This window comes from Hyla sarda, chromosome 4 (assembly GCF_029499605.1).
Source record: "Hyla sarda isolate aHylSar1 chromosome 4, aHylSar1.hap1, whole genome shotgun sequence".
NCBI lineage: Eukaryota > Metazoa > Chordata > Amphibia > Anura > Hylidae > Hyla > Hyla sarda.
Window position 1 is genome coordinate 114,806,954 of NC_079192.1, and position 13,228 is coordinate 114,820,181.

The window sequence follows — 13,228 nt, forward strand, 5'->3', positions numbered from 1 at the left end:
CTTAACATGTATAGCTTGGAGGAAAGAAGAGACAGAGGGGATATGATAGAGACTTTCATATACATAAAGGAAATCAACATGGTAAAGGAGAAGAGCAAATTTATAAGAAGAAAAACTACCACAAGAGGACATTAGTTTTATATTAGAGGGAAAAAGGTTTATGCCGTTATATGAGGAAGTATTACATTACTGAGAGAGTAGTGGATGCATGGAATAGCCTTCCTGCAGAAGTGGTGGCTGCAAATACAGTAAAGAAGTTTAAACATGCATGGGATAAGCATAAGGCTATCCTTCAGATAACGTAGGGCCAGGGACTATTCATAGTATTCAGAATATTGGGCAGACTAGATAGGCCAAATGGTTCTTATCTGCCAACACGTTCTATGCATGTTTCTAATTTTTTTTATTTTACTTACATAATTACATCTAATTGTTCATATGTATATTTTTTATCTCATGTATTTCTCATATTTTTGTTGTACAATAGTTTTTAGCCATTTAAGGACCCAGGGCGTACATGTACGCCCTGACACCCTGGTACTTAAGGACCCATGGCGTACCTGTATGCCTGTGGAAATTCTGGTCCCCGCGATCGCCAGGCAGGGACCAGACTGGGATGCCTGCTGAAATCATTCACCAGGCACCCCGTGCAAACCCCTGGGGGAGGGGTCCTGAGACCCCCCATGTCGGTCAATACAGACCCGCGATTTGCGGCAATTCCGGGTCATACGGGTCTCCGGTGACCCGGAATATGAGGGGGATCGGGTATGTCCAAGACACCAACGATCCCCCTGAAGGGATAGGAGTGAGGTGGCAGGGGTGCCACCCCTCCTATCCCTGCTATTGGACGGCCAGAAGTGACCGCCCAATAGCAGATCAAGTTAAAGTTTGGTTCTCCCGTTCTGCCCACCCATGGTAATAAGGGCAGAATGGGGGAAACTGCGGTGTGACCATCGGCGGCAGTGGAGATCCCTTACCTGCAGCGATCAGCGGCAATCTACTCCCTGGTGCGGCTTGTGGCGATCATGCTGACTACAGAAGCCGTTGAGTTGTTGCCTAGCAACATCTGGAAGGCTACAGTTTGGAGACCACTATACAGTGGTCTCTAAACTGTAGCCATCAAGATGTTGCAAATCTACAACTCCAAGCATGCCCAGATAGCTGTTTGCTGTATGGGCATGCTGGGATTTGTAGTTTTGCTACAGCTGGAGGGCTACGGTTTGGAGATCACTGTGAAGTGGTCTCTAAACTGTGGACCTTTAGATCTTGCAAAACTACAACTCCCAGCATGCCCACACAGCAGTTTGCTGTCTGGGCATGCTGGGATTTGTATTTTGCAACATCTGGAGGGCCACAGTTTGGAGATCACTGTGCAGTGGTTTCTAAACAATGGCCCTCTAAATCTTGCAAAACTACAACTCCCAGCATGCACGAACAGCAAACGGCTGTCTCGCCATGCTGAGAGTTGTAGTTGTGTACCTCCAGCTGTTACATAACTACATCTCCCATCATGCCCTTCGGTGATAAGTACATGCTGGGAGTTGTAGTTTTGCAACAGCTGGAGACACTGGTTGGAAAATACTGAGTTAGGTAACAGAACCTAACTGCTTTGCCCCACATGTAAATGTACAGGGTACATTCACATGGGCGGGTTTACAGTGAGTTTCCTGCTTCAAGTTTGAGCTGCGGCAAAGGGGCTGAGAACTGATTTTAAAACACAGTGTTGTCTCCTGTCCGCAAAGCACACTGCAGGTGTATGCGGTGACTGTATGATCAGTGTTAGGGAGCCAGTTTGGCATCGGTCATATATAGAGACAGCTACAGGGAGAGAACAACACTGCATTTTAATCTGTTTATTAATTGTGTGAGAAATAATAAAGTACAAGTTTTTATATATGGGAAATAGGGAATTTTTTGGATCACCAAGGTGATCTATAGGTATATGGAATTAATTTTACCTGCCATATATGGGTCTATTGGATATTAAAATACTCTGCGGACGCACAACAAGGCTCAGGAGTGAGAACGCACTATGTAAATTTGAGGCCTAAATTGGTGATTTGCACAGGGGTGGATGATTTTACAGCGGTTCTGACGTAAATGCAAAGCAATAAATACCCACGTCTGACCCCATTTTGGAAGGAACGTAACGTGGAAGTAAAGTGCTCTGCGGGCTAACTACAATGCTCATAAGAGAAGGAGCGCCATTGGGCTTTTGAAAAAAAAATTGTTTGGAATTGAAGGCCACCTGTGTTTACAAAGCCCCCATAGTGCCAGAACAATGGACCCCCCCACATGTGACCCCATTTTGGAAGCTACACACACCACGTGATATAAGAAGGGGTACATTGAGCATTTACACTCCACAGGTGTCTGACAGATTTTTGAAACAGACACCTGTGGGGTGTAAACAGATATTTCCTTACTCAAGAGAAATTGGGTTACAAATGTTAGGGTGATTTCTCTGCTTATACCCCTTGTAAAAATTCAAAAATTGGTTCTACAAGAACATGCGAGTGTAAAAAAATAAGATTTTGAATTTTCTGCTTCACTTGACTGCTATTCCTGTAAAACACCTAAAGGGTTAACACACTTACTGAATGTCATGTTGAATACTTTGAGATGTGCAGTTTTTAAATTGTGGTCATTTATGGGGTATTTCTAATATGAAGGTCCCTCAAATCGACTTCAAAACTGAACTGGTCCCTGAAAAAAATTCAGATTTTGAATTTTTTTTTTAAAATTAGAAAATTGCTGCTGAACTTTGAATCCCTTTGATGTCTTCTAAAGGTAAAAAAAAAAATGTCTACTTGATGATGCCAACATAAAGAAGACATATTTTATATGGAAATCAATAAATAATTTTTTGGGGTATTTCTATTTTCCTTACAAGCAGAGAGCTTCAAAGTAGGAAAAATGCCAAATTTTCTAATTCTTCATCAAATTTTTGAATTTTTCACCAAGAAATGATGCCAGTATTGACGAAAATTTACCACTAACATGAAGTAGAATATGTCATGAAAAAGCTATCTCAGAATCAGAATGAAAAGTAAAAGCATCCCAGAGTTATTAATACTTAAAGTGACAGTGGTCAGATGTGCAAAAAATGCCCGGGTCCTTAAGGTCAAAATGGGCTGGGTCCTTAAGGGGTTAAACAAGATTCTATTGTTGGGATTTAGCTTTATACTCAATGATGGCTTTGGCTGGACACTGGATGTGGTACCAAAGATGGTCATTTTAAGCTTACTGCATTGCAGCTAAAGTCAATAAAAGGATTGTTTTGTGGCAAGAAGTGGTTGTGATGGCGATTGTCAAGTGCAATCATGACAACTTTCAGGTCACAAGGCAACCCATTCCCAGGGGTGGGAGGTGTACTTGAAGCAGTCTAGGGCAGGGAGAGGTAATACTGGAGGGATCTTACGGTGGAGACTAGATTTTCACCTCTAGGCATGCTAGGTATGGTGGGAAAAGAGGCAGGAAGAGGAAGTATGCATTAAAAAATACAGGGCAAAACTGCTGACAGCTGAAAGTCGCATGGAGAGATTTGTCTAGACATCATCTATACATCTGGGTGGTTTTATACTTTCATTTAGGCCCTAAAAACAACTTTAAGGAAATTTTTTGGATAAGGAGACACAAACGTCTATGAGCTGCACCCATTTAATTGAAAAAGCAAAAGCCGCAAAACCAGATAAAGCTCAAAGACTAAAGTGGTACTGTTTCTTGAAAAAAGAAGACCTTTTTAAAATACATAACAGATCTGTCCCCTTTACTTGTCTGATATACTGTAAATGTGTCACACTTCCAACGTAACCTAAAAAAAGAGATTATTTCCATATAGATCATTAACACATCATCTAGATGAATCATCTGTTTCTCATTGTATCAAAAGCAGGTATGTAAAACAGCAATAATAACCGAAACATTATAGTCTGTACACATGTAACATCTTTCTTTTCTTATATTTTTCTGAAAGTGTTGCTCTCTTGGGCCTTCAAATGTTCACTTATAATTGTGGCTTAGGAATTTATTGTCCATTTTGAATTCAAGGCTGAGATCCAAAGAAAAATCAAACTCCAGAGTATTCTAAATACCTTTTCTCAGGTGCGCACCAATCATTTTTAAATTGTTTTCAAATTAAACAGATTTTGCAGCACCACCGGGGCCTTATATGGTATACAACATGGATCTCTAAGTCCCTAAAAGGTGGATTATATGTTTCCAGGCTAGTTAAACTCATCTTACCAAATCACTATGACATTTCACATGGGTTTTTATTACGCCTATTATTTAATTTTTATGTTGCAGAAAGACTGCTGTTTTTACCTATATTCTCTTTCTACCTATATTCTATCTTTATTCCATCACGGGAAGTAAGATATTAGATCTTGCCTTGATTTTCTATTCAGACCTCAATTACTGACAATTCTTCTGAAATAAAACAAGTGCTCTTTTCCTTGTCTCTTTTTAAGTGTAATTACTTCTTAAAAATAACCTTGGTCCGCTCTCCAACCTGTTCAGAATATGTCTGTGAAATATATTTTATCTATAGTCTCTTCTTTTCCAAAGCTGACGTGATTGAGTGAGCAAACATGACAGGCCCTGATAATACTTGGTGACTTGTGAAGTGCTAGTGGAACAACCGAGATAATTCTTATTTAGATGTGCACATAAACACCAGCAAACATTCCAGGCAGAAATGGTGATCATTTTGTGTCCCTGAACTAGTCACAGTAAAATGTGCTTTATTACAAAGAAGCTCTGCAATGTCAGGTATATTGGTGCTACATTTGCTGATGTGGCATTTGAATTAAATGGGGTTAACCAGGATTAGTATAACATACCGTATTTTTAACCCTATAGGACACTCCGGCACATAAGACGCACCCAATTTTAAATGAGGAAAATCTAGAATGCAATGTAAAGTATGGGTCACAGTGATCTTCAACCAGCAGACCTCCAGATGTTGCAAAACTAGAACTCCCAGCATGCCCGGACAGCCGTTGGCTGTCCGGGCATGCCAGGAGTTGTAGTTTTGCAACATCTGGAGGTCCACAGGTTGAAGACCACTGGTATAGGAGGTAATACTTACGTGTCCCCGCCGCTCTGGACCCATCACCGCTCTGGACCCATCACTGCTCTGGACCCCTCCATCGCTGTCACCGTGTCCCCGGTGTGTCCCTGTCGCTCCGGAACGTCCCTGCTGCCTGGTATCCTCGCTCTCCGTCGCCGCCATCACGTCGCTATGCACGCCGCTCCTAATGTGCGTGCGTGATGACGTGATGACGACGAAGGAGAGCGCGGGCCATGCAGGGTATCCCGGCACGGAGCAGACACCGAGGAGGCAGGTAAGGTTCCTCCCGGTGCAGCCGGGTTAGTGTTACTTTCGCTTCAGACGCGGAGGTCAGCTTTGATCACCGCGTCTCAAGGGTTAATAGAGGGCATCACCGCGATCGGTGATGTCCTGTATTAGCTGCGGGTCCCGGCCGCAGGGACCCCCGCGATAGGTGTGTATTCGCTGTATATTATGCACCAACTCCCCCCCAGTTTTGGGGAAGAAACTCTTTCAGAAACTATACCCTTCTTGTACTATGTCTGTGTTATTGAAGTTCAGTTTTATTGAAGGGATGGGGTTGAGTTGTCTTTCATTCTGAGCTTATCTTTCACTCTGAAAAACTCCTCCAAGTCTGCCCTGAGAGGCAAGATGGACTCTCCGCTCAATGAGCAATCACATGCTGTCTTTATAAGCCTATGGAGAAAATAGAGGTCGGCTACAGAATGAGATGGAGCAGAGACAGAAAGCTGCAAAAACTACAAAAACTAACACTTTCTCTCTCTCTCAAATGTATACACTGGAAAACTAAATGAGAACAATTTATGAACACTTGATTTTTCAAAAATAATGTAATCTACATTGATCATCATTTGAAGGATTTTCTGAAAGGGGTACACCATGCCGTTAGAACAGTGTTTTACAAAATAACCAAAGTATATCAACATAAAACCATTGTTATCTGAGTTGTGAGATGTACCTACTTTTATTAGTTTTAAGTTTCTATTTTCTCACTAAGTAGTTATAAATCACAATATGGTGCTTGCTTCCTGTAACAAACCCGGCTAAAATGGAAACTAGCTAGTGGCCTTGAAGGTACTGAAGCCTGAATGTACTGGTTTGCTGAGCAGTCAATAAAGTTCTTAACCATTGAGCTGACAGCAATACCCACTTATCAGTTATGATGTAAATGCTTACTTGCTTTGATAAAAGTTGCTGGATCCCTTAGCTCAGGGGATTTTTCTTTTGACTTTCGCTATGTAAGGATCGCCCATACATCGATGTATGTAATAAAACTATTACCGTGATGATATCGAGAGTTTACTGTTCTCAGAAGAAGAGTCTTCCTGTCACCTTTATTTTTTCCAAAAAAACATGATGATCATAATTAGAGAACTATAAACCAAAAGAAAAAAGCTAGCTACTATATAAGGATGCACACCACAATTGTACTGTAGAAAGGTATAGAAATATTTTTTAACCCCTTAAGGACACATGACGTTCTCATACGTCTCCATTTCCGAGTCCTTAAGGACACATGACGTATGAGAACGTCATGTGTTTTACCGGCCCCCCGCAACCATCTGGAGCGGAGCCGGTGCCCAATGCCTGCTGAAATCGTTCAGCAGGCATCGGGGCATATCGCCCAGGGGGGTCATTATGACCCCCCATGTCGGCGATGGCCGCAGATCGCTGGACAATTTTCTGCTATTACCCTTTTTAAAAATGTAAAATTTTTGGGAAACCAAGCATTTTAGGTAAAAAATATATATATATATATTTTTTACATATGCAAAAGTCGTGAATCACCTGTAGGGTATTAAGGTTCACTCCACCCCTTATTATGTTCCCCGAGGGGTCTAGTTTCCAAAATGGTATGCCATGTGTTTTTTTTTTGCTGTCCTGGCACCATAGGGGCTTCCTAAATGCGGCATGCCCCCCAAAAACCATTTGTCGCTCCTTCCCTTCTGAGCCCTCTACTGCGCCCGCCGAACAATTAACATAGACATATGAGGTATGTGCTTACTCGAGAGAAATTGGGCTACAAATACAAGTACAAATTTTCTCCTTTTTACCCCTTGCAAAAATTCAAAAATTGGGTCTACAAGAACATGCGAGTGTAAAAAATGAAGATTTAGAATTTTCTCCTTCACTTTGCTGCTATTCCTGTGAAACACCTAAAGGGTTAATACACTTACTGAATGTCATTTTGAATACTTTGGGGGGTGTAGTTTTTATAATGGGGTCATTTATGGGGTATTTCTAATATGAAGACCCTTCAAATCCACTTCAAAACTGAACTGGTCCCTGAAAAATAGTGAGTTTGAAAATTTTGTGAAAAATTTCAAAATTGCTGCTGAACTTTGAAGCCCTCTGGTGTCTTCCAAAGGTAAAAACTCATAAATTTTATGATGCAAACATAAAGTAGACATATTTTATATGTGAACCCCAAAAAAAATATATTTTGAATATCCATTTTCCTTACAAGCAGAGAGCTTCAAAGTTAGAAAAATGCAACATTTTCATTTTTTTCATCAAATTTTGGGATTTTTCACCAAGAAAGGATGCAAGTTACCATAAAATTTTACCACTAAGTTAAAGTAGAATATGTCACGAAAAAACAATCTCGGAATCAGAATGATAACTAAAAGCATTCCAGAGTTATTAATGTTTAAAGTGACAGTGGTCAGAATTGCAAAAAAACGCTCCGGTCCTTAAGGTGTAAAATGGCCTGGTCCTTAAGGGGTTGAAGGGGTATTCCAGGAAAAAAACTTATATATATATATATATATATATATATATATATATATATATATATATATATATATATATCAACTGGCTCCAGAAAGTTAAACAGATCTGTAAATTACTTCTATTAAAAAATCTTAATCCTTTCAGTACTTATGAGCTTCTAAGGTTAAGGTTGTTAACTTCAGTTTAGAAGCAAATCCCCATAGCAATCCTCTTCTAAACTGGGTGGTTCCCGAGACACGTGTCATCAGCGAGCACTTAGACAGAAAAGAACAACCTTAACTTCAGAAGCTCATAAGTACTGAAAGGATTAAGATTTTTTAATAGACGTAATTTACAAATCTGTTTAACTTTCTGGAGCCAGTTGATATATATAAAAAAGTTATTGCCCGGAATACCCCTTTAAATCACTCAACAAACACACAGACATTTAAAACCGCTTAAAAGCATCAGGAAACATGGTGGAGGATGATAATCCAAATAACAACCTACCCCTCCTGGTATACACAATAAGTAAATTGTAAGGATCACTGGAGTGAAAGCCAGAGGGAAAGAACCCACCTACATCAGTCAAGCTGGATACAAATAAGTATCCCAGAGGAAGCTGTCTTGCAGGACAGCGGAATGCGTGGAGCTGCTGTGTCCCCCCCTTGGTTGGTGAGGTAGCCCCTGACACACATGTATATTGTCCAATTGTTATCCATGCTCAGTATAAGCTGGTTGTGATAGCCATTGTACACTCAGTTGTTGGATCATGGCAATACTTGTTAATTGTTTCCGGCTTGACTGATGCAGGTGGTTTCTTTCCCTCTGGCTTTCATTCCAGGGACCCTTACTATTTACTTATTGTGTATACCAGGGGGGACAGGTAGTTATTTGGATTATCATCCTCCACCATGTTTTCTGATGCTTTTAAGTGGTTTTAAAATGTCTGTGCTTTTGTTGTGTGATTTAATAAAGATTTCTATACCTATTTACAGTGCAATTGTGGTGTGCATCCCTATATAGTGGCTAGCTTTTTTCTTTTGCTTTATAGCTCTTGTTATAGCCACTGATAGCACCCCATTTCTTATCTATATAGTGGTGCCCGTGTTTATGCATGTAGTTCTCATAATTAGAGAACAGCAATGACTGTAGCACAGAAAAATATTGTAAGTACATTTTCTGAATGTTACAGCATCACCAATCAGTAGGAAGTGTACAAGCCTTTGCTTTGAATGGCTTCAGCACATCTGCGCCCCCACAGGACATCACTAGTCTCTCACACTACTATGGTGTGATTTTAGTCCACTCTTCTTCTAGTCTCTTCCACATTTCTGTGACTGTTGTGAGTTTCTTGGCCATAACTTTGTCACCAAGGATTTTACAGAGATTTTCTGTTGGGTTTAGATCAGGACTCTGGGCTGGCCACTTCATTGTTTCAATGTTTCAGTTTCAAGGAACTGCTTTACCCTTTTTGCTGTATGACAGGGGGCATTGTCCTGCATGGGAATTGTTGTTTGATTGAGTGATGAACCATGTGTTGTTGAAGAAGGTTCTGATACACACTTGCATTCACTCTGCCATGTAGCTGTATGAGAGGTTCAACTCCTGATGCAGAAAACATTACCCAAACCATGACACTTCCTTCTCCACCTTTTACTGATTTCTTTACACACTTTGTGTTCAGTCTTTCCCCAGTTTGTTGAAGAACATAATGTTTCCCATCAGACCCAAATACATTAAACTTGCTTTCATCACTAAAATGAACTCTGGACCACTTCTCCTCTGTGTACACAACATGCTCCTCAGCAAAGGTGAGTCTAGCCTTTTGATCCTTTCTGCTAATGAGAGGTTTGGTCACTGCAGAGTGGGCTTTCAGTCCAAATGCTCTTAAACATCGAGACACTGTATGACGAGACAGATACTTACTCTGTTCAGTGCTGAACTTGCAAGCAATTCCAGCTGTAGTGTTGAAACAATTACCCATGGAGATTCTCCGCATTATCCTGTCCTCTCTTGCATTTATCTTTCGAGGGCGACCAGCCTTCTTGGGGGACTTGAATGAGTTTGTGATGTTGTAAAGATGCAATATTCTAGAAATCACAGACTTGGAATGACCAACTTCTCTTGCTATGGCTGATAGGGTCATCCCTCCGGCCTTCATCTGGACAACCTGCTGCCAGATGGTTTCAGTCACGTTAGAATGGCACACCATTTTTGCAAAGTCGGTGGAAACTGGAAAGTTAGGCTGCAAGTTCAATAGGGTTTGTTAGATCATTAAGGTAATTATCACCAGTTGCCAGATTAACACCAATAACTTGCAGGTATCTGAAAGTGTTCTCTAATTTTGATCAGTGTTCTTTTTGAATTGTCTCATTCACATTTTTATTATGTGCTTTAGAATAAAAACAATTTATGAAGTAAGCTTAACATGCTGCTATTCTACTCATGTTAGGATATGTTCACATAGAACTACACTATGATCTTGATATTTAGGTAATTGTGTGTTCTCTAATTTTGATCTCCAGTGTGTGTGTGTGTGTATATATATATATATATATATATATATATATATATATATATATACACACACACATCAGGGTGTTATATCTCACCCAGGGCTGGATTTACTGCATATACTACCAATTACTTCTCTATAATGTACTCTATGCTACTTATGCTTCTAAGAGCGTGCTGCAGAGATATACTGGAGTTGGATATCCCCTTATGTAAGTGTATAGGAAACATCATATAATCTAGTCTCCACCCAGTAGCTCAGGGGAAACAAAATAATTAGTGATGAAGCCTGAAGTTGGAAAACCAGTTAAAATGTCATATAAAAGTTATTAAATGGCCAAAAGAAGTGCTATTCTATTATGTAAATACATGATAGCTTATTTAATGTTTAATTCTTGTCCCAATTTGGTATTATATGCTATTTTCTGGTGTATTTTTTCTAGCAAACTAAACCAGCTCATAGGTTGTACTTAGGCTGCAATTTTCACTTTTCTGTATGTAGAGGCAAAATTACATACAGAGAGGCACACAATAGCTTGTCACTAAAAAGGAAGACTCAAACAAGACCACCTATCCCTTAACCCTTTTAAGGACGCAGGGCATACGGGTACGCAGGTAGGCCTCAGGGCTTACCTGTACGTCCTGTGTCCCGCTAACAGGGTTTAAACAGTACTCACAAGTGGAGAATGGGTTAAATCCCATGGGTCGTGGTTGCTATGGGCAGCCAGGACCCACGGCAAATGCCGGACACCACCAATTGGGCCGATGCCTGGCATTAACCCTTTAGACACCATGATCAAAGTTGATTGTGGCGTTTATACTGAAAGTAAAACTATCCCGGCAGCTCACCGGAGCTGACCGGTACTATTGGGACATAATCGCAATGTCCCGATCATCTTACTGGATGATGGGAGGGTCCTTACCTGTCTTTACCTGCCTTCCCGTCGTCTGATCGGCGGCCTACATGTAAATAAGCCCCACCAATAAAAGTTGAAATCACCCCCCTTTTCCTATGTAATAAAAAAAAAAAAATAATCATATGTTGTACCCCAGCATGTGTAAATGTCTGAACTATTAAGTCCCATCAAAACAGAAATGGTACCAATAAAAACAGACTATGGCACAAAAAAAACAGCCCTCATGTAGCCTCATAAGCGGAAAAATAAAAAAAGTTAGAGGTCACTTTTTTTAAAAGTAGTAAAATAAATAAAACCTACATAAATTAGGTATCCCTGTAGCCATATAGACCTACAGAATAAAGATAATGTGTAATTTTTACCGAAAAGGGCCCTGCGTAGAAACGGAAGCACAAAAAAGTTGCAAATAGTGATTTTTTATTTTATTTTATCCCACAAATATTTTTTTTGTTTCGCCACAGATTATGTTATAAATTGTTGATGCAAAACACAAACCCTTATATGGGTCTGTAGGTGCAAAATTTAACGTGTTATGATTTTTAGGACATGAGGAGGAAAAAACGAAAGTGCAAAAACGAAGATTGTTTTGAATTTTTAAGGTGAAAATGGGTCCTTGAGTCCTTAAGGGGTTAAAGAATGTAAGGACTCAACCTGGTCCTGGTCAAAGGGTAAGGTTTTCTGTGTTTGACTGAAGCATCATGCATATCTGTAGTGACACAAGTCCTATTAGGGGGCTTAGACTTAGAGCCTATCTTTATCACATCCATCTCTACACACCCATCTCAGCTGGATATAAATTCCCAGCCAGCCTGTTATTCATCGCTTGTGTTTGTTTGTATATGCACTAGCTCTTGTTATACTCCTGACTCGATCTTCTATGTGCATTTTTGACCCTTTACTATAGTGACCTGATCATTCTCCTGTCTTCCGTTGTGGTACTATCTGCTCTCTTTGATAGAGACTCTGATTCTATCTGACTGTTTTTTTGTTTTTTGTTTTTTACCAGATTTTCTAATGGGATGCATGTGGCACACTGACAAAAAAATAAAAATGGCACATTGCTCACCAATCAGGTTTATACAAACCATTAAGAGATAAATTATAATAAAAAAAAATTTAAAAAATTCCTACTTGCACAAGTCTGTTTGATTCTTCTGAACACACTAAACACTATAATATTTGTAATAAAAAAAACATGTTTTGAGTAGGTTTCAATTCTAAATTTGTAGGGTTTTGAAAACCCTGTGGACATGCCCACCTTAGTCTAGGTTTTGGAAAACTGCCACTGCAGTATTTGTGCCAAAGTCGGAAGTGGATCCAGTAAGAAAGAGATACTGTATATAAGTCCTTCCTTTATATTTCCCATTCCTTTTGAATACACTTCTGACTTTGTCTCAAAGACTGCAGTGGTAGTTTTTCGAAAAATGCCTGAAAAAAACCTTGTGTGGAAACTTAGCCTAATAGGGTTAAAATGCAATTTGTTTGCTTCTTTGGGTTTATTTTTGTAAAGTTGTAAATTTGATAAAAAAAATTAGGCATACAAAGATGTGTGGCAAAATTGTGTCACATGAGCCAACACTGAACTGTCAAGATGGGAATAGAAAAAATGGGTCACAGTATACATGCAATAATTGCACAGTATTCATACAATAGTTAATTATCCATAAACAGTTAACATAAGGGAAAAAGGAAATCTAGCATTTTTATTTTGCATATATGACTTTTTTCACAATATTTCAGATTGACCATACACATTCTGAGGGTTCAATAACAGTTATATAAGATAAGAGGCACTGTTAGATTTTATATAGAAAAAATGCCTGTTTTTATTTATTTATTTATTTTTGGATTCACATGTCATGTCTTTTGTGAAAAATAAACCAGCTACAGTGTGGTGTGACCTCAATATTGAGAAGACTAAAGTGCACTTAGTGGCATGTGTCCCATTATTTAAAGAGCTGGTAGTATTAAATTATAATGGCCTTTGGCCAAAAACAATTAGATGACA